General features: G+C 44.8%; 2 non-coding genes across 2 annotated transcripts; one reads left to right on the top strand and one right to left on the bottom strand.

Moving 5' to 3' along the window:
• Positions 1–12,263: 12,263 nt before the first annotated feature.
• On the bottom strand, positions 12,264–12,337 carry Trnat-ugu. The gene has a single exon. It is a non-coding gene; the product is annotated as a tRNA-Thr (tRNA).
• Positions 12,338–12,639: 302 nt separating this feature from the next.
• Trnat-ugu lies at positions 12,640–12,713 on the top strand. Its single transcript has one exon. It is a non-coding gene; the product is annotated as a tRNA-Thr (tRNA).
• The last annotated feature ends 9,047 nt before the right edge of the window (positions 12,714–21,760 follow it).

Genomic DNA, 21,760 nt, shown 5'->3' with positions numbered 1-21,760 from the left:
GGTGCGTACTTCCGTAACCAGGGTAGCCAAAGTATTTAGTGATTCAGGAGACACCACATTAGGATTTATACTGCTCATGGAAAAAATATACCACCCTCTCATACAGGGTGTTACAAAGAGGTACGGCCAAACTTTCAGGAAACATTCCTCACACACAAATAAAGAAAAGATGTTATGTGGACATGTGTCCGGAAACGCTTAATTTCCATGTTTGAGCTCATTTTAGTTTCGTCAATATGTACTGTACTTCCTCGATTCAATGCCAGTTGGCCCAATTGAAGGAAGGTAATGTTGACTTCGGTGCTTGTGTCGACATGCGACTCATTGCTCTACAGTACTAGCATAAAGCACATCAGTACGTAGCATCAACAGGTTAGTGTTCATCACGAACGTGGTTTTGCAGTCAGTGCAATGTTTACAAATGCGGGGTTGGCAGATGCCCATTTGATGTATGGATTAGCACGGAGCAATAGCCGTGGCGCGGTACGTTTCTATCGAGACAGATTTCCAGAACGAAGGTGTCCCGACAGGAAGACGTTCGAAGCAATTGATCGGCGTCTTAGGGAGCACGGAACATTCCAGCCTATGATTCGCGACTGGGGAAAACCTAGAACGACGAGGACACCTGCAATGGACGAGGCAATTCTTCGTGCAGTTGACGATAACCCTAATGTCAGCGTCAGAGAAGTTGCTGCTGTACAAGGTAACGTTGACCACGTCACTGTATGGAGAGTGCTACGGCAGAACCTGTTGTTTCCGTACCATGTACAGCGTGTACAGGCACTATCAGCAGCTGATTGGCCTCCACGGGTACACTTCTGCGAATGGTTCATCCAACAATGTGTCAATCCTCATTTCAGTGCAAATATTCTCTTTACGGATGAGCCTTCATTCCAACGAGATCAAATTGTAAATTTTTACAATCAACATGTGTGGGCTGACGCGAATCGGCACGCAATTGTGCAATCACGTCATCAACACAGATTATGTGTGAACGTTTGGGCAGGCATTGTTGGTGATGTCTTGATTGGACCCCATGTTCTTCCACCTACGCTCAATGGAGCACGTTATCATGATATCATACGGGATACTCTACCTCTGCTGCTAGAACATGTGCCTTTACAAGTACGACACAACATGTGGTTCATGCACGATGGAGCTCCTGCACATTTCAGTCGAAGTGTTCGTATGCTTCTCAACAACAGATTCGGTGACCGATGGATTGGTAGAGGCGGACCCATTCCATGGCCTCCACGGTCTCCTGACCTCAACCCTCTTGACTTTCATTTAGGGGGGCATTTGAAAGCTCTTGTCTACGCAACCCCGGTACCAAATGTAGAGACTCTTCGTGCTCGTATTGTGGACGGCTGTGATACAATACGCCATTCTCCAGGGCTGCATCAGCGCATCAGGGATTCCATGCGACGGAGGGTGGATGCATGTATCCTCGCTAACGGAGGACATTTTGACCATTTCCTGTAACAAAGTGTTTGAAGTCACTCTGGTACGTTCTGTTGCTGTGTGTTTCCATTGCATGATTAATGTAATTTGAAGAGAAGTAATAAAATGAGCTCTAACATGGAAAGTAAGCGTTTCCGGACACATGTCCACATAACATATTTTCTTTCTTTGTGTGTGAGGGATGTTTCCTGAATGTTTTGCCGTACCTTTTTTTGTAACACCCTGTATACATCGCGGACTAAAAAGTGTATGGAGTGATCGTGACGGAGGTCGCTGAAGAGAACTGTGACGAAAACTTACAGGACGACAGCTGCAAAAGTCACTTCGGAACTGAATGTTGCACTCAGCACAAAAACAGTACGAAGGGAGTCCATAAGCCAAAATAGCAGTGGGAGCAGGAATTCCAAAATGCCGTAATAACAAACCGTATAGCAGAGGCCATAAAACATGGAGTATGAGGAGTGGAGGGAAGTCATTCGGCCGGATCAGTCCTGTTTCACATTGTTTCCAACGTCTGGCTGAGTTTGCAAACCCATAGTTAAATAGGGTGGGGATTCGGTGATAATGTGGACAGCCTTATGGTCGTATTCCATAGCCCCATGGTTAGTCTGATGGGTCACTTTACTGTCAACGATTACGTGACCATTTTGGCTGATCAGTTCTATCCCAAATTACAGTATTCGTCCTCAAATCGTGACGCTGTGTTCTAAGAAGACAGAGTCTCTGTTGTAATGGCCTGAATTTGCCACACGTGTTGTGAGAATGAGGATGAAATGTCGCATTTTCTCTGGCCACCAGAATCAGAAGGTCTCAATATTTTGAGCTCTTGTGTTGTGCTTTGGAGAAACGGGTGAATCATGGCTATGCAACACTACCATTGTTACCTGCACGTGCCATCGCTTTACAGAAGGAATGGTACAAGGTTCCCTTTGAGATTTGTACTTTGAGAGATTGCCGGGCACTCTCACTTCTCATACGGTGTTATGCTGCGTAATGTACTCAGGCAAATTGGTCTTTATTACTTGGTTGCTAAGCCTGGATACGATCGGACTTCATTCATATGATGAAATGATTGACAGTAGTTAATGCTCTTGCTTGTGTGCTCTACTGAAGGAATAGTGGTAAGCTTTACCTGCGTTCAAAGGAAGAGGGTGCCGATTTAAACGACTGCAGAAAAGTGTACGGCGGTTGAGGGCCGATGGGAGCGTTTTTTCGGGGGAACCTGTGTGGAAACATTTGATGACTGTCTAGTCCCTTGGTCTCATTGTGCAGACACTTTGGACGGCGCCGGTCGGTCGGCGGTCACGTCCAGGTAGGCTGACTAGCGCCAAGGAGTTGCTGCAGGTATGGGCAGAGCATTGATGACCGGCAATAAAGCAGAGGATGGGCCCTTGTCAGGCAGGAAGCTGATTAGACGACTGGGTGTTTCTGCGAATTTCTGTGGGACAGGTCAGTGGCGCTCCGACGCCCAGACTCTGCTACAAAACATATTTGTGAAGGCACAAGGCTTTTAGCGAGTTTATGGCTGTTCTTTGGAAAGTTCGAAACGGACACAACAGGGGAGATAACGATATTTTTATGGAGGGCTGTGGTTCCATCCAGGTCATGATTTTAGCAAAAGACACGGCGTACACGTGTGGGAAAAGGCCACGAAGCTGAATCTTTTGTCCTTTTCTCCCAAATAACTTTTGAAGTCGCTGATTGGTCAAATCTGTGTATGTACAGCAAGGGGCGATCTCCCAGCTTCGGGTGCCGGGTTCCAGCTCGTGATTGGCTTGGGCTAACGTGAGAGTAGTCTAAGATGTAAATGTGCTATGTTAGCGAGCTGGCGAGGAACGCTGAGAGAAAGAGATGAGCGGACTCTCGTACTGGCACTTTGCTGGTAAGGAACTGTACGTCTTTACCTAAATGGTGAGACTTGTGCCCTTTGCTAGTGTGCCACTTAGAGCCTGTGCCATTCACCATCTGAAGCGTCAGAGGTACTGCTTCTAGAATCATGCACACAACGAGTGATGTGTGGGTGTACATACTTGTGTTGAGTCGGCCGTCTAAACATTTGACATATTCCGTCACGCCTAGTGATGACAGGGAGACGGTTTGGCAGACCAGCAAACGGGTCCACCTACACACTGGAATTCACTGGGGTTTCAGAGGCTCATAGGGAAGTACCTGATTTTTGAATTAGCCGAACGTCTGACCGCGTACTTGTATTTTTTTCGGGCGCGCAAAATTAATTGCGCAATATTAATTGCTGCTGAGCTGCAAGAGCCGCAGATCACAAAATTAGTTGACGATTATAAAATGAACAACAGCAACAGCCATGTCACAGAAATCTACACCGTCGCTAGGCGATACAGAAGCCACTGTCTCACGCATGCTCCATCGGTCTCCGCACGGTGCAGATATTTGAATGGGCGCAAGAGCACCACAACACGATGGTCGAAGCTTGGTAAAAAATTTGTGGACTGATGAATAACGATATATTTTCGTACATGTCGAATCCCGGCCACAAACCCATCGAGAACCAGTGAGGTTCTCCAGGAAACAGTGATGGCGGTGATGGAGATACTTTTGTGCAAGGCGTGTTTACATAGGATGTTACTGGTGGTGATTTGATACACTTACCATCGATATTCACCTACAAACGATACATTAACCTACAAACCCGTACGCCGGCCGGTGTGGCCGAGCAGTTCTAGGCGCTACAGTCTGGAACCGCTACCATCGCAGGTTCGAATCCTGCCTTGTGCATGGATGTGTGTAATGTCTTTAGGTTAGTTAGGTTTAAGTAGTTCTAAGTTCTAGGGGACTGATGACCTCAGAGGTTAAGTCCCATAGTGCTCAGAACCATTTTTTTGAACTTTCCAAAGAACGGCCATAAACTCGCTAAAAGCCTTGTGCCTTCACAAAAATGTTTTGTAGCAGAGTCTGGGCGTCGGAGCGCCACTGACCTGTCCCACAGAAATTCGCAGAAACACACAGTCGTCTCATCAGCTTCCTGCCTAACAAGGGCCCATCCTCTGCTTTATTGCAGTAGGATAGTAACACTAGAACAAACCTCACTCACAGTCTAAGTTGAACAAAGGAGAGACTTATTAGCCATAATTCTAACAACATGTAACCTATCGGGTCCAAAACGGCTACGGGACCCCTTCAAAGAGAATAAGAGTGATGATGTTTTGTACCAAATCTGACAAGCTCATCCTGAACTAACAATCCAATTCGGCGACGATATCTTCAATGAAACACTCATTCCCATAGAAGATATATCTTTAACTATAAACAACCAGACCTTAGCACAACATGGATGCAAGCACCACGAAAAGACGCTATCAGTGTGCCAAACTTACAAATTACAAAGGAAACAAGCTACAAGATCAACGAACTACTTCAGCACTTTGCTAACAATAAACCACTTGCCCGCGAAAGGCAAAGGTCCCGAGTTCGAGTCTCGGTCGGGCACACAGTTTTAATCTGCCAGGAAGTTTCATATCAGCGCACACTCCGCTGCAGAGTGAAAATCTCATTCTGGAAACACCCCTCAGGCTGTGGCTAAGCCATGTCTCCGCAGTATCCTTTCTTTCAGGAGTGCTAGTTCTGCAAGTTCCGCAGGAGAGCTTCTGTAAAGTTTGGAAGGTAGGAGACGAGATACTGGCAGAAGTAAAGCTGTGAGTACCGGGCGTGAGTCGTGCTTCGGTAGCTCAGATGGTAGAGCACTTGCCCGCGAAAGGCAAAGGACCCGAGTTCGAGTCTCGGTCGGGCACACAGTTTTAATCTGCCAGGAAGTTTCAAATTTATTGCTGAGGGAAATACGTGCTAAACAATACATCGCACGTGCACTGGAATCATCCGGCATTACAGCCACAGTTATGGAAGGAGGACGAACTGCCCATTCCGACCTCCGTCCTCCGACTACCGTTCAATATAGCCGGAGAAAATTCCCAGCATGCAAAATTTCAGCAGCTAAAATTACTTCTGGGATGAATGCACAGAGGCACATAAAAAGTGTCTCGAAGCCGTGGACATGACATTACAAGACTTACGAGAAACTCTGAAGTGATGGGAGCAGCTATAGTTATGCTCTCAAGACATATTCGGCAAACCCTTACAGTTTTCCTCAAGGCACCACCAGCTCAAGAGATTAATGCTAGCGTTAATAAATGGTTCAAATGGCTCTGAGCACTATGGGACTTAACTTCTAAGGTCATCAGTCATCTAGAACATAGAACTAATTAAACCTAACTAACATAAGGACATCACACACATCCATGCGCGAGGCAGGATTCGAACCTGCGACCGCAGCGGTCGCGCGGTTCCAAACTGTAGCGCCTAGAATCGCTCGGCCACCACGGCCGGCTTAGCGTTAACAAATCACATCTCTGCCCATATATGCAAATACTGCGACTAACAAAAAATATGAGAGTTGAACTACGGAAAGACAAAACAACAGCACATTTTGCTCAAACACTTTTAAAAAGAGGCGAAGGCACATATCCTGCTGATCAGGTGAGCGGCCTCACTAAACTCGACAGTGATTTCTGCAACATAGCCATTGCAGAAAACGAACTCATCAACCAAATTTATCCAAACATTGTTCACAAATACACGAATATAGATTGGCTGTTTGAAAGGGAAATTTTGCCAATTAAAAATAATATTGTCGACAATATTAGTTTGAACATTCAAACGAAAATTCCCGGTGAAGAGAGAGTATATAAATTGATTCACACGATGGTAAACATTGAAGAAAGTGTGATTTTCCCTACAGAATTTCGACACTCTTTTGCAAGTACTAGAAAAGCCTTTACACTATCTTTGACTTGAAACTGAACCCCCGATCATACTACTCCGAAATCTCAACTCACCAAAACTATGTTATGGAAGGATGATTGTCGATGGCTGTCGAAGTACATCATTGAAACCGAAATGACGGCTGGAAAATACAAAGGACACACACTATTTATCCGCAGAATACCACTGATCTCTACTGACAGCCATTCTAGTTTAAAAGACTGCAATTTCCAATCAAATTAGCCTATAGTTTTACAATTAACAAAGCGCAAGGACAATAAAATATTGCGACATCAGCCGCAAAGAATCCTGCTGCTGTAACGGTCAACTACAGATATCTTGCTCTCGAGTACGAAATTCAAAAATTTGTACATAAATACAACGGATTGCAAAATGATAAGTGTTGCTTATCAACAAGTATTGGAAATAGTCAGAATATGTTTTCAATAAAAAAAATTATCTCTTATACTTCAAAAATATTGTAAATAGTAGAATGCGTTTTCAATAAAATTTTTAGCTCTTATACTTTAAAGTGTTTGCTTTCATTCCGACTATCACAAAATATCATATCAACTCCCTGAGCGATTGCGGAGACCCCAGATAGCGCTCCTTGTAATAAGAAACAGTAACGACATTAATTAGGATATAATTGGTGATCATGATTAAGGTACAGCTCCTCCATGTGATATAATTATTTTATGGCTGTGAAACTTGGTAGATACACCAAAGCGTTAATGGGGGACCTACTTACGTTGGAAAAAAATTATTTCCAATTTTGGCCGCCAGGTGCAAATGTGGTGCTGTACAGCGTAATTTGTGGTCGAAGTCTCTGGTGCCCATACCGAACAAATAGGGTAAGCGTTGGTTAAGAATGAAATCAACTTTTGTGACGGCTCCCAAACCCAAGGTCCTCGGCGGTACTTTTGGGGCAGCCACCACAAATTGTATAAAGCGTGGAGCCCTAATCTATCTTATCTTTGTGATCTTTCCGCCAAATGTAAATTGGCGGCAGTAAAATTGTACTTCAGTCAGCCTCAGATGCTGGTTCTCTAAATTTCCTCAGTAGCGATTCACGAAAGGAACGCCTCCTTTCCTCTAGAGACTCCCACCCGAGTTCCTGAAGCATTTCCGTAACACTCGCGTGATGATCAAACCTATCAGTAACAAATCTAGCAGCCCGCCTCTGAATTGCTTCTATGTCCTCCCTCAATCCGACCTGATGGGGATCCCAAACGCTCGAGCAGCACTCAAGAATAGGCCGTATTAGTGTTTTATAAGCGGTCTCCCTTCTAGATGAACCCCATCTTCGCAAAATTCTACCAACTAACCGAAGACGACTATCTGCCTTCCCCACAACTGCCATTACATCCTTGTCTCACTTCATATCGCTCCGCAATGTTACGCCCAACTATTTAATTGAGGTGACTGTGTCGAGCGCTACACTAATAATGGAGTATTCAAACATTAGAGGGTTCTTTTTCCTATTCATCTGCATTAATTTACATTTATCTATATTTAGAGTTAGCTGTCATTCTTCACACCAATCACAAATCCTGTCCAGGTCATCTTGTAGCCTCCTACACTCACTCAACGACGACACCTTCCCGTACACCACAGCATCATCAGCACACAGCCGCACATTGCTATCCACCCTATCCAAAAGATCATTTATGTAGATAGAAAACAAAAGCGGACCTACCACACTTCCCGGGGGCACTCCAGATGATACCCTCACCTCCGATGAAGACTCACCATCGAGGACAACGTTCTGGGTTCTATTACTTAAGAAGTCTTCGTGCCACTCACATACTTGGGAACCAATCCCATATGCTCGTACCTTAGTTAGGAGTCTGCAGTGGGGCACCGAGTCAAACGCTTTCCGGAAGTCAAGGAATACAGCATCCGTCTGATACCCTGCATCCATGGTTCGCAAGATATCATGTGAAAAAAGGGCGAGATGCGTCTAGCAGGAGCGATGCTTTCTAAAGCCGTGCTGATTCGTGGACAGCAACTTCTCTGTCTCAAGGAAATTCATTATATTCGAACTGAGAATATGTTCGAGAACCCTGCAACGAACCGATGTTAAGGATACTGGTCTGTAATTTTGAGGATCCGTCCTTCTACCCTTCTTATATACAGGCGTCACCTGCGCTTTTTTCCAGTCGCTCGGGACTTTACGTTGGGCAAGAGATTCGCGATAAATGCAAGCTAAGTAAGGGGCCAGTGCAGTAGAGTACTCTCTCTAAAACCGAATTGGAATTCCATCAGGACCTGGCGATTTATTTATTTTCAACCCATTCAGCTGCTTCACAACCCCACGGATGTCTATCACTATGTCCTCCATACGGGAATCTGAACGAGACTCAAACGGCGATATGTTTGTACGATCCTCCTGCGTGAAAGATTTCTCAAATGTTAAATTTAAAATTTCAGCTTTCGTTTTGCTGTCTTCCGTTGCCAGGCCAGACTGATCACTGAGTGACTAGATTGAATCCTTCGACCCGCTTACCGATTTTACGTAAGACCAGAATTTCCTTGGGTTTTCAGCAAGATCTTTTGCTAAGGTATGACGGTGGTAGTGGTTGAATGCTTCGCGCATCGCTCTTTTTATAGCAGCACAAATCTCTATTAACTTTTGCCTGTCCTCATTCTCCCGATCTTTCTTGTACCGCAAGTACAGCTGCCTTTGCTTCCTTAGCATTCTTCGAATTGCGCTGTTAAACCACGGTAGGTCTTTTCCGCCGGCCGAAGTGGCCGAGCGTTTCTAGGCGCTACAGTTTGGAACCGCGCGACCGCTACGGTCGCAGGTTCGAATCCTGCCTCGGGCATGGAAGTGTGTGGTTTCCTTAGGTTAGTTAGGCTTAAGTAGTTCTACGTTCTAGGGGACTGATGACCTCAGAAATTAAGTCCCATAGTGCTCAGAGGCATTTGAACCATTTGGGTCTTTTCCGCCCGTAACCCACTTTTTCTGCACATACTTGTCCAATGCGTAATTTACAATGTGTTTAAAATTTGACCATAATTCTTCCACGTCCATCGTAACGGAAGTAAATGAAGTCGATTCATTTACTAAGTGGGATGCTATCAACTGCTTATCTGCTCTTTCTAGTAAGAATACTCTCCTAGCCTTCTTGACTGACTTATTAACTTTCATAACCATAGTCGTAATGAGAACATCATGATCACTAACCCCTGTCTCAACACCGACACCGTCGATGAGGTCTGGTCTGTTCGTGGCTACCAGATCTAAAATATTTCCATTGCGCGTTGGCTGTCGATTTATCTGCTCAAGACAGTTTTCGGATGATGTGTTCAAAAGTAATTCACACGACGGCTTGTCTGTACCACCTGTAATGAATCCATAGACATACCAGTCTATACTAGGTAGGTTAAGTCTCCTCCGACTAATATAGCATGATCTGGGTACTATTGCGATACAGAATGTAGACTCCCTTTGAATGTCTGTTGGCCGAAAAATAATTAATGACAAGAATTGCGCAAGCTAGAATGAAGAGATAACTTATCTTTATTTCTGACGAAACGTGCACCAGCAATACAAGTCCAAGTAATATCCAAGAGTAATCCGTGTACTGAGCCTAATCGAATACAATAGCATATTTCACACAGCAATGGCTCCGCTATAAACTCCACGAAAGGCTAGCAATACACAATCGACAATAGACTGTACGTCTCGGGGCCAGCGCTCCTCCTTATATGCAAAAGGCAGAGGGCGCTGCGGACCCGAGCTCAGCCATGGGGCGACCTCTTCCGTCGGCGGTAACGCGCCCTGAAATGCCGACGGCCGCGACGGGAGCTGTGGCCAGCGAGGTCAAGGTCAGGGCGCGCGTGCGCGAGTTAGTTGGTTGGTTGGGTCCGTGGATACAACATCAACATTATGCTTTCATCAATTATTTGACTTTTTCTGACCACGTCCTATTCCTAATTCATTACATGCGGTAACATTTCTATTCATCTTTCTTGCAATCACAGAGCCAGATTTGCACCTGGAGGCCAAAATGGGAACTAATTGTTCTCCAGCGTAAATCGGTTCCGCATTAACGCGTTAGACTATCTACCAAGTTTCGCTGCCATACGATAGCAGCAGCCTATGGTGGACCTCTGTGAGTAGCTACAGTTTAATTATAGCCAGCCGGTATTACTATATAAAAATACTAAACGACAAAGCCTGCTCTGCCTAGGTATTCAATTTGCCAATTTTCTAATAGAAACAGAAACATAAAGTGAACATTGTCGTTAATGACTTACAGGTGTATGAAACTCTAGAATTTTCCAAATCTATTACACTCTGTGGTAAAAATTGAGATAATTAACTAAGATCAGATCTTGTGCGACTCTCACAGTGAAAAGGATGCATTTTGACGACGACATGTACTCATGTCAGATAGTTTTATATTCTGACAGAATGTAACTTTGCAGAGTTACTTGAAAATGGCCATAAGGCCGAAATTGCAATAGTAACAATAAATATTTTATACAGTCAACGGCGTCTATGATGTCCTTTAAGAAGACCATAGTGTTTGGCGCATGGCTCTGTAGCACCGTACAACATCTGCAGCAGCAACCTGGCAGCACAGTAACACAGTGAAATGTAAATCGGGTACTTGAAGGACAGCTCCGAGACAGAAGCGCTGTAACGTACATTCCTCTGACCCCGAACTACACAAGCTGCGACTTAAGTAGCGTCAAGCGGAAGCTCATGGGAGAGCGGAGTGGAGGTCTGTTGTGTGTTTTGAGGAAAGATAGTTCTGCCTCGTTACCAATGACGTCCGTGTGTTGGTTAGGAGGAGTCCAGTTGAGGACTTCCACCCAACCTGTCTGCTTGCTAGAAATTTGGAAATTTGTGATAAGGACAGTGGGACCAAATTGCAGAGGTCATCCGTCCCTAGGCCTGCACACTAATTAATCTAACTTAACCTAACTTACACTAAGGACAACACACTCACCCATGCCCGAGGGAGGACTCGAACCTCCGACGAAGGGAGGCGCGCGAACCGTGCCAAGACGCCCAAGACCACGCGGCTACCACGCGCGGCTGCTTGCTAGACACACTGTACCTACAGCTGGAGTTACCGTCTGGGGTACTATTTCATATGGCCGCAAGGGGTCTCTCGTGGTTATGTCACAACAACCTTACTGTAAAATTGTACGTCTACCTGATGATTCGACCTGTTGCGCTGCCATTCACGAACAGCATTCTAGGGAGTCTTTTCCAACAGGACAGCGATGAAACTCAAGATGCTCTACAGAATGTCGACATGTTATCTTGGCTTGCTCCATCACCAGATTAGTCTCCAGTTGAGCACACACGGGACGTCATCGGACGACAACACCAGCGCCATCCACAAACAGCATTAACTGTCCCCATATTGACCGAGCAAGTACAACAGGCATCGAACTCCATCCCACAAACTGTCATCCGGCACCTGTAGAACACAATGCATGCGCGTTCACTTCCTGGGGCATTGTCATCGACAACATGACAACGACCGAGCGAGGTGGCGCAGTGGTTAGCACACTGGACTCGCATTCGGGAGGACGACGGTTCAATCCCGTCTCCGGCCATCCTGATTTAGGTTTTCCGAGATTTTCCTAAATCGTTTCAGGCAAATGCCGGGATGGTTCCTTTGAAAGGGCAAGGCCGATTTCCTTCCCAATCCTTCCCTAACCCGAGCTTGCACTCCGTCTCTAATGATCTCGTTGTCGACGGGACGTTAAACACTAACCACCACCACCACTAACATGACAACGCACGAAGTGATTTCCGACATACTCATCCCTTCTTATTTTAGAAACCTCGCAATAACGTAGCCTGTGATCTTGCACTGTTCATCATTTAAATATGTATATATGAAGACAGTAACTTGTTTTCGAAAGAACAGTTACTGTTGATGACTGTGCAGCTTTTCCCTGGAATAAATGATGACTAAGTGACAACCTCAGCTGCCGACAGGTGTTGTTGTTATACCTCGATGTGGACAGCTGAAAATGTGTGCCCCGTCCGGGACTCGAACCCGGGATCTCCTGCTTACATGGCAGACGCTCTATCCATCTGAGCCACCGAGGACACAGATGAATAGCGCGACTGCAGGGACATATCCCTTGCACGCTTCCCGTCAGACTCACATTCCCAACTGTCCACAATTCTACATATGTATTGTATCTTATGGACGTTTGCCCACCCACTCATTACTCGCGCACGCTTTGGCGATTCCCGTAAAAGTTTGGGCAACCTGTGCGCGAGTAATGAGTAGGTGGGCAAATGTCCATAAGGTACAATACATATGTAGAATTGTGGACCGTTGGGAATGTGAGTCTCACGGGAAGCGTGCAAGGGGTAAGTCCCTGCAGTCGCGCTATTCATCTGTGTCCTCGGTGGCTCAGATGGATAGAGCGTCTGCCATGTAAGTAGGAGATCCCGGGTTCGAGTCCCGGTCGGGGCACACATTTTCAGCTGTCCACATCGAGGTATAACAACAACACCTGTCGGCAGCTGAGGTTGTCACTTAGTCATCATTTACTTAAATATGTTACCTGGACAAATCTATTCCCGAATTTCCATTAACCTACATTAATTATTTTCTGGTTTTGCGATTTTTTTCCACCAGTGCAGTTGGAGATATACTTACACCAGCTACAAACTTCATGGGTAATGCGCATGTGTCAAAAGAGCGTATCTGTCCTTTCACAGACACCGAACTTGCGAAACAAAGTGTCTCAAGCAGCAACTCGTTCCACCATTGTGTTTCCTTGTTCCCAGGCACCTTCCCTCCTCCTCCCCCCCCCCCCTCTCAAGTTAACATTTTTTTCGTTTTCTTTTTGTGCCTGTCTTTCTGTCTGTGTCTCTCTTTTTTGCAGCCTCTTCGCATTTAGAGCCGCTGGCAAACAAAGGCGACGGCTGCTAAGCAGTGCTGGAAAGAAGACAAGCTGCTAATGCCGGAGCAGAGAGGGTGGTGGGAGCAACAGCGGCCGTCTAGAAATAAGACCGCCCTCGCGTCTGGCGGGCGAGGTAAAGGCCGTCTCACAAAGCGACGTCCCGTCTGCAGAGATCTGTGACGTGTAGGCCGGCGCAGCAGCGCGTTGCTCTGCTGCGGTGTGCTGTAGTTACGGCAGAGGAGCGACGCGGTAAGGGGCGAGGGCGGGGGGGGGGGGGGTGGGGGGGAGCGATGCGGTCTCCTGTAAAAGTGTTTACCCGCCTTCTGAGGGGGCGCTGAAAGCGGCCACTGTGTGGCATTCCGCGCTCACAACGCCCCGGGCCACTTTCGCTCGCCGACGCGCGCGTCGTTTGTTTTTATGGCAAAGCCGCAAACATTTCCTCGCTTAGACTGTCGAACGCTCTCCGGGTTCCAGATTTTCGGGACCGACAGCTACTATCGTAATTCAGAGGCGTCCCCGTTACAGGGCAATAGCAATTATTTTTGACGTATGCGACTGAACCAGAGAGATGAGTTACAGCAAAGAGGCTGCAGCGCCACGAGAGAGAAGCAGGTTGATGTCCCGACTCGTATCAATGAGTTAAAGAAGATAAAAAATAAAGAACACTCCTCCGGGCAGTTTGGGTCTGCAGCCTAGATTTTTCGTGAAAACGTCGGGATAAAATCATGACAAATGTCTCCTACTAACATGTAATTCAATTATGATTCTCTTGTCATTGAATAATTACACTATTGCAACGGTTACAGAACAGATAAATCATAGGTTTTGACTGACGTATGCTCCATGTACCTAATACTTTTCGCGCCTTTTACTTCATTTCCTTTGCGACGCGCTATAGCTCACGTATTTGCTAAACACTAATCTTTTTAAGCTCGTTGGATTATGTTCGAAGCACCTGTGACTTTCGCTCTCTGTAATTCCGAGCATGTTTACGACTCATGTCACACAACACCTTTCATTATTTATTTAGCGAGAGTGGGCACTCGCCCCCTCCTGTAATTTCACGATACTGACCTAGAAGGTACTTGTTACAAAACTTTCATTCGTAGCAATCATTTCCTGCGATTCCGCACATGTAACATTGATGAGAGCGATAGGAAATACTGATATTTAAACATCGTTCCTACAGTTTGAAATAATAATTTAGATTTTTCTCCTGCTTCTGTTTGTTGCTATTCAACAGTTTTCCTCGATTGTTATGATTACTTTTTTCTGTCTGAGATTCTTAGCCTTCGGTTTTGACAGAAGAACAACATTTTTCATGTATAATTCGTTGAGGATCATGTATTTAATCAGAGTGAAGCCGTAATTTTTGATCTTTTAATCAAAATATTTGCATCCATATTCATCCTAACAATCTAAAAAGTACATATTTTTATAACGAAATATGCATTCCATTTCGGTATCAAAGTAATATAGTCAAAGCGCACGTGAGCTATTTCACAGACATTAAGTTTTGTGTAATTCCTATGAAATATAGATTTTGACAGACTTTAGAGTCACTATACATTCTCAGAATCAATGAGTTATAGCAAAAGTGACAATTCTAGAATTCCCACAGACGACCATGTTACAGAAAATATGATTATATTCTGTTTTGGGTCCCAGTAGTGCTCTGTAAGCTCTTCACAAAGACGCCCGCGTCATTTCTCCACGCTACGCTGGTACAGTGACGTCATATGCGAAACAAACACTGTTCGAAAAACAAGAGTGGTAGTATTGCACGGTTAAATCGCCTTTTTACTGTGATTTGGAAGTCCGTATGCATAAATTCCGCTATCTCCAGAGGCCAGACTAGCCACTTTTTCACGCGAAAATGTGTGATTTCACCCAAGGATTTACAAGCTCACAGGAGTGCACTAAGACTCATAATACCAACTGAAGAGCTACCTGAGAGAGAAGTAGCGACTCCAAGATCTAGAAAGCCAACAGCGGCTGAGAGGGCGGTGCCTCTCCATACCACATCCAAGTAACGCCATTGGCAGAGGATGACACGGTGGTAGTTCGGTCCCTGTTGACTCCTCGAGGCCAAAATGCTCAGCTTAGTAATGTAGAAGTGTGTGATGACATTTTAGTTTTATCAAAGAGTAGTATCAGTCTTATTTCTCATTCTAAAGTATTGCTCAGACTGCTGATTGGAGGACTATATGGCATATTTGATATATTGTTTGGGAGGCATCATTCGGATTTAGAAGAATAAAAGGAACAATAGATGCTACTTGCCTGTTAAGAATCCTAGGGGAAAGGTACGTTGAAAAAGAGAGAGAAATTTATGCTTTTTTTTATTGGTTTGGGAAAAGCTTTCGAGAGAGTACAATGGAACAGGATGATGGATATTTTGAAGAGGAAAGGAGTAGATTATAGCTAGAGACGATTGGTACAGAACCAATATTTACAACAGAAAGTAGGAATAAGGACTGCAGATGCCATATCTGGAGAAAGCAGCATTGGAAGGGGCGTTAGACAAAATTGTTGCATCTCCCGTTTATTGATCAGCGTATACCTCAAAGAGAGTGTTGCGAAAGGCTTAGATTGAAAAAGAGAATAAAAAAATAATATATATGATTGACTGACGACGTGGTAATGTGTATGATTGACTGACGACGTGGTATTAGTGGCAGAAAGTGAACGAACTGTAAATAAATGCTAAAAGATCTGAACATTGCATGAGTGGAATATGAGATGAGAATCAATACAGGAAAAGCAAAGAAAAAGGTCGTCAGCAAAGAGAGGAGACTGACACATATTAAGACAGAACAAGTTACCAGCCAAGAGAAAGAATTTAAATATCTTGGTACTAGATTACGATCACATGAGATTCTAGCAGGAGGTGAAAACTCGCACTGCTATAGCGAAGAAGGCATTCGATAGAAACATTATTAGGTAGCAAACTAGATAAAGCTTTGAGAAAAGACTTGGCTAGTGATTTGTCTGGAGTGAGGCATTCTATGGGGCAGGAACATGGGCACTGAGACTAGAGGATGAGAAAATCCTAGAAGCATTTCAGATATAAATGTGGAGAAGAATGGAGAAGATTGTATTGTATTGTATTGTATTGTAGTGAATTGGGAACCTAGAAAAGACGGAGAGGCTTCCTCCCCACCGTAGCCCTCAGTGGTTCACAAGCCTACAACAGGCTACAGCAGTACACTCACCCCACCGCCGCCCCACACCGAACCCAGGGTTACTGTGCGGTTCGGCCCCCTCGGAACGTCTCACGCCACTGCCGAATAACTGGCACCACACAGGGAAGCCGTACCGTACACTGCATGCAAACAAGCTCCACACATCCCCCACACAGTGAGATGATCTATGGCCGATCTCCCACTACTGTATAATGATCTTGATTGTTCCAGGAATGCAGCAGCAGCAACAACTGGGACACATCGCCATCGCTTGTCATGGTAATGATGCATGATACCTATACTAACAAATCCAACCTTGCATGAACTATCGCAGCTAGTAAGCCACTACTGCTCTTACTACCCATCCCACTGTCGCAGAGGTTTTTTTCCCACGGCACGAGCCATGGCACTTTTTTTTCCTCTGCTCTTCAAATCGCTACCCTCACTCGCGTTTCGTCCACTATCTATCACCTGATGGACCGTGTTAATGCGTAGCCTTACCCAGACGCACGGACAACATCACAGCCCAGCATCCTGTGATCCACATACTAGACAACTAACATGTTTACGGAGGTGACAGTAGAACTTTTGGTTTGGTCACCACGTTGGTGCGGGCGTGGAGGGGCCCCATCTCTCATTTTAGACGAGTGTATCCCCAAATGTTTGCGTGGTAGAGGAATTGTGATGTACGCGTAATTGGATACAGTGTTTGAGCAGCAATCGCCGACATAGTGTAACTGAGGCGGAATAAAGGGAACCGGACATCATTAGCCGAGGCCGATGGAGAACCGCCTTAAAAACCATCCATAGACTGCCCGGCACACGGGGCCTCGACACTAATCTGCCGGGAGGATTAGTGCCAGGAACTGGCACTCCCGCCGGCCGAAGTGGCCGTGCGGTTAAAGGCGCTGCAGTCTGGAACCGCAAGACCGCTACGGTCGCAGGTTCGAATCCGGCCTCGGGCATGGATGTTTGTGATGTCCTTAGATTAGTTAGGTTTAACTAGTTCTAAGTTCTAGGGGACTATTGACCTCAGCAGTTGAGTCATAGTGCTCAGAGCCATTTGAACCATTTTGAACTGGCACTCCTTTCCGCCCGGAAAGCAGTGCGTTAGACCACACGGCTAACTGCGCGGGCCATGTAGAGGATCATCTGAATAGGAAGAGTACGTATTGAAAGAGTAGTGAAAAATGTGAGAGCCGGCGATTGTGACCGAGCGGTTCTAGGCGCTTCAGTACGGGACCGCGCTGCTGCTATGGTCGCAGGTTCGAATCCTGCCTCGGGCATGGATGTGTATGATGTCCATAGGTTAGTTACGTTTAAGTAGTTCTAAGTCTAGGGGACTAATGACCTCAGATGTTAAGTCCCACAGTGCTTACAGCCATTTGAACATTTGAAATTGTGAGAAGAGAAGACTGCTGCAAGTTATTAGAGAAAGGAAGAAGAACTAGACTGAATATTTTTTGAGATGGAAGTGCCTGTTTACAGAAACAAGGTAAGGAGCGGAAAGCCGACCGCGGTGGTCTAGCGGTTCTGGCGCTGCAGTCCGGAACCGCGGGACTGCTACGGTCGCAGGTTCGAATCCTGCCTCGGGCATGGGTGTGTGTGATGTCCTTAGGTTAGTTAGGTTTAAGTAGTTCTAAGTTCTAGGGGACTTATGACCTAAGCTGTTGAGTCCCATAGTGCTCAGAACCATTTGAACCATTTTGAAGGAGCGGAAATTACGCAGATCTGAAGGGTATGGCAGAAGACAGGAGAGCACGGAGAGTTACCACAGAGAACTTGCCTTTGGGAATTACACTGATGATAATGATTTACGATACTGGGTTCAAGAACTTATTACCTCCCAAGTTCTCGATTTTTAATGTGCGTTAGCATTCGGTAAGATGGTTCAAATGGCTCTGAGCACTATGGGACTTAACATCTGTGGTCATCAGTCCCCTAGAACTTAAAACTACTTAAACCTAACTAACCTAAGGACATCACACACATCCATGCCCGAGGCAGGATTCGAACCTGCGACCGTAGCAGTTGCGCGGCTCCGGGCTGAGCGCCTAGAACCGCGAGACCACCGCGGCCGGCTAGCATTCGGTAAGAGTGTAGTTGGAATGACAGATGTAGTTCCTTCCGCATTCACAAGGGATCTTATAAACGATGCACGCCAATAAATCCCAAGCCGCCACGACAGCAGCCACGGCAATCAGTTGACGATAGAAGATATGGCGGTACAAAGAAAGAAAGAATTAAACACGGGGCTCAGAGTGATCGTAATTGAACTAACAGCGGAAAGTGAAGGATGCAGTGTGCAATGCAGTACACGCCCTCCTCATTCGTTCACCCATTCCCTGCTATGTCTTACCAAACGTAATACTAAATGTTCCCATTTGTTCTGAAAATGCGTGACAAGCGAGGGACCTATGTGTATTCTACCGCATCAGAGCAGAACACTGAGATTCTGCAGTTACCTTCAGCTTGGTATCTTCTAAAACTGTCTCGGCACGTATCTAGCACTCGAGGAGGCCCTAAGATACTAGTGAGATGGCTAGGACTCTCAAAGCTACGAATTAATCTGTCAAATTTCAATTCTGGATGGTAGGTGCTTTTTTATTTATCACAGACAAAGAAGCCTACAAAGTCTCACATATCAATGTTAGAGCCACTAACAAGTCTTTACCGCCAAGTGAATTGGAGAAATTACAATCAAAAACGAAAGTTACATTTCTAATCTGTTCTTCTCTGCTTCCCATGTCGAGTCGCGATTAAATAAGATCATGCAAAAAGCTGGGCCACTACGTCTTAATCGTGCAGCCCATAAATCGAACTGTACATGTGTACCCCCCACACCCACCGTCACAAACAAAGTTGTCTGTCCGTCTCAGGACCGTGCGTCTCAGCATGATTCACTTAGCTTCGCATGCACTTTTGATGGGAGCAAAGTGCTTAGTGGATCATTATTCTGAAGTTAATGAAATTTATTATTAAAATAATATCTGAAGTGACTGGAAGATCTCTTGCTATTGAGAGGGTTCTTAGCATGACAGACAATTGAATCTGAGAAATGCTCTATGAAATTATCAATAAATGAACTTTTGGCGCGTTGGCTCTTGTGGTGTCAATCAATCAGATTATTTGAGCAATTTCTTACATCACAGGTACACACAGTACAGTCTTTGCCCGTCTCTCACTCCTTACGTCACACCTCGGCTAATCTATCTGAGCAAAACTATGAAATGAAACTTGCCCTAGAATATTATGGCTTCTAAAGCCACAGATGTCAAGGATATCGTCGAAAACTGGAGTCGGTGCCCAGATTTGATATGTCAAGTAAACCTAGAATGTTTTATACAATGATGCGTGATGAATATAGCTCCGTTGAGTTGCATGTCGTAGTAAGATTGAGGCATTAAATCTAAGAGCTGGTCGACGTTGATAACAAAAGAAAACGATTTCAAGGCTATATGCCCCCTTGATGATGAGGTCTCTACAGGCAGAGCACAGTTCTGGAAGGCCGGGGAATATTCTAGGTTATCATTGTGGAATTCACCTTCATCGGTCTTTTGAAACTAAACAAACATAAATCATAATGACCGGATAGGGTGTGAACCCCACTTGTACCACATACACTGCCATTACAAAAACGCCAGCGTTGAAGGGCAGCTGGCAGCTCCCATATTCCACGATTTCCGGGAAGCAGTTGACATGTTACTCCACTACAGGCAGTTAATAAAGATATGAGTATGTTGTACGTCCAACCTTTGTATCTGCACAGTGAGTGTATTAATAAGTTCAAACGTAGCTTACCACTTAGCGTGCAAATGGACAAAAGATCTTAACTGTCTTATCAAGCCCAGAGCGTCAGACATTCTAAATAAATATGACCCGGACCCTGTAAGGCAGGTAATATCAGCTGCAGATCGTAACAAAAATTATTAGAAATGCTGCTTACATGTACCTAGAACACATGAGTTAATAATAGTGAAAGTTAGGGGTCTATTCTAGGAAGACCACACAGCCATTTCCTTTTTTATTCTGCATATACCTTATCAACTTCTGCTTTGAGGGGTCAAATGATAAACAACAATCATGTTCAATTAGTTCTGAAAATAACAAAATATTTAATTCTTGCACATTTTGAAATGATGATTATTAAAATTGTTGTCTATACATGAAAATTTTTTATCACAGGAAAGAATGATTATTAAAAATCCTCATCAGCTCATTTAAATATACGTTGTCATAGCTGGTCAATGCATTGATTTGGTGGAGAATAAATTTGATTTTTGAACCAATGAAAAAACTCTCGTGTTTTCAGTGTAAGGATAGGTTAGTATCCGAGCTTTTGATATTCAATGGCCAAAGTGTACGTAAGCTGGAGTCAGCAAAATCTAGACTCAACATTTGCAGTGGCCTAATGCGTGATGGTACTTTACCAAGTGGCATCTGTCGTGTTGTCTCTGCGCTGGATCTGAAATTCTAATTCCCTACTCTGGCCTTCACTGAATTCACTCAGTCACAACATTCCAGCGTTCGGTAGAACGTTAATCTTTCTCTAGTCGAAAGAATGGTTAATGCACACTCGCTATAGATGGAGCGACGTGCACAATTTCTTTACCCGCAAAAATTCCCGGATGAATAATTAACTATGGCTTTGGTATCTGTCACCACGATACATAAAGTGTAATCGTCCTCACTTTGCAGAAAGCAAAGCTGTCAACTTCCTCATTTCCACACACTTTTGCAGTCCGCCACAAGACGAGAGAGAGAGATAGCAATTCTTCGGTCTTAAGATGCTTTTATGTAATTGGGATCTTTCCACCGTGTCGTGTCTGCGTCGCCAAGTATGACTTCAGTCAATCACCATCTCGCTGGAGGTAAATAAACATTTTTATTTATCTTGCTTGGTCGCAGCCTAGCCCTGTTGATGACGTGCTGCCACTTACCCTCGGTCCTGGCCTTATTTACGTTAAAAGTAATAACATACTGTTCTGGCCTAATTCATTTCTGCGGTGTAGCTAAATTGGAGTTTTACGATACATTAACCATCTGCTTGGTTCGTCTCCAAAATGCGTTTCACTTTAACTTGTTTGTTTATGTCAGTGGTAGATATTGGTAGATATTGTTTTGTTAGTTTTCTGTACTTGAGATTAACTGCATTTACCTTTTGTTGATATAATGTAATTATCATTTTCTGACGATCTGATACTGTATTGTCCTGTCGTTATGGATCAAGCTCATGTAAGCTCCGTAAAATCCGTAAGCCTTACAAGCATACTGATTAGGTTCCGAAGTATGTGACTGACTTGAATACTTCTTAAGTACCACAGCACGGTACACTGCCCTCATGGGCCAATGTTCATCAGAGACAAGGGAGTCGTTGGCAGTGCCCCAGGAAGTGAGATAGACCGTTCTTATTTTCTGTACACGTAAAT

Source organism: Schistocerca americana, chromosome 3, assembly GCF_021461395.2.
Source record: "Schistocerca americana isolate TAMUIC-IGC-003095 chromosome 3, iqSchAmer2.1, whole genome shotgun sequence".
Taxonomy (NCBI): domain Eukaryota; kingdom Metazoa; phylum Arthropoda; class Insecta; order Orthoptera; family Acrididae; genus Schistocerca; species Schistocerca americana.
The sequence above is the reverse complement of the archived record's forward strand: the minus strand, read 5'-3'. Positions and strand labels throughout refer to the sequence as shown.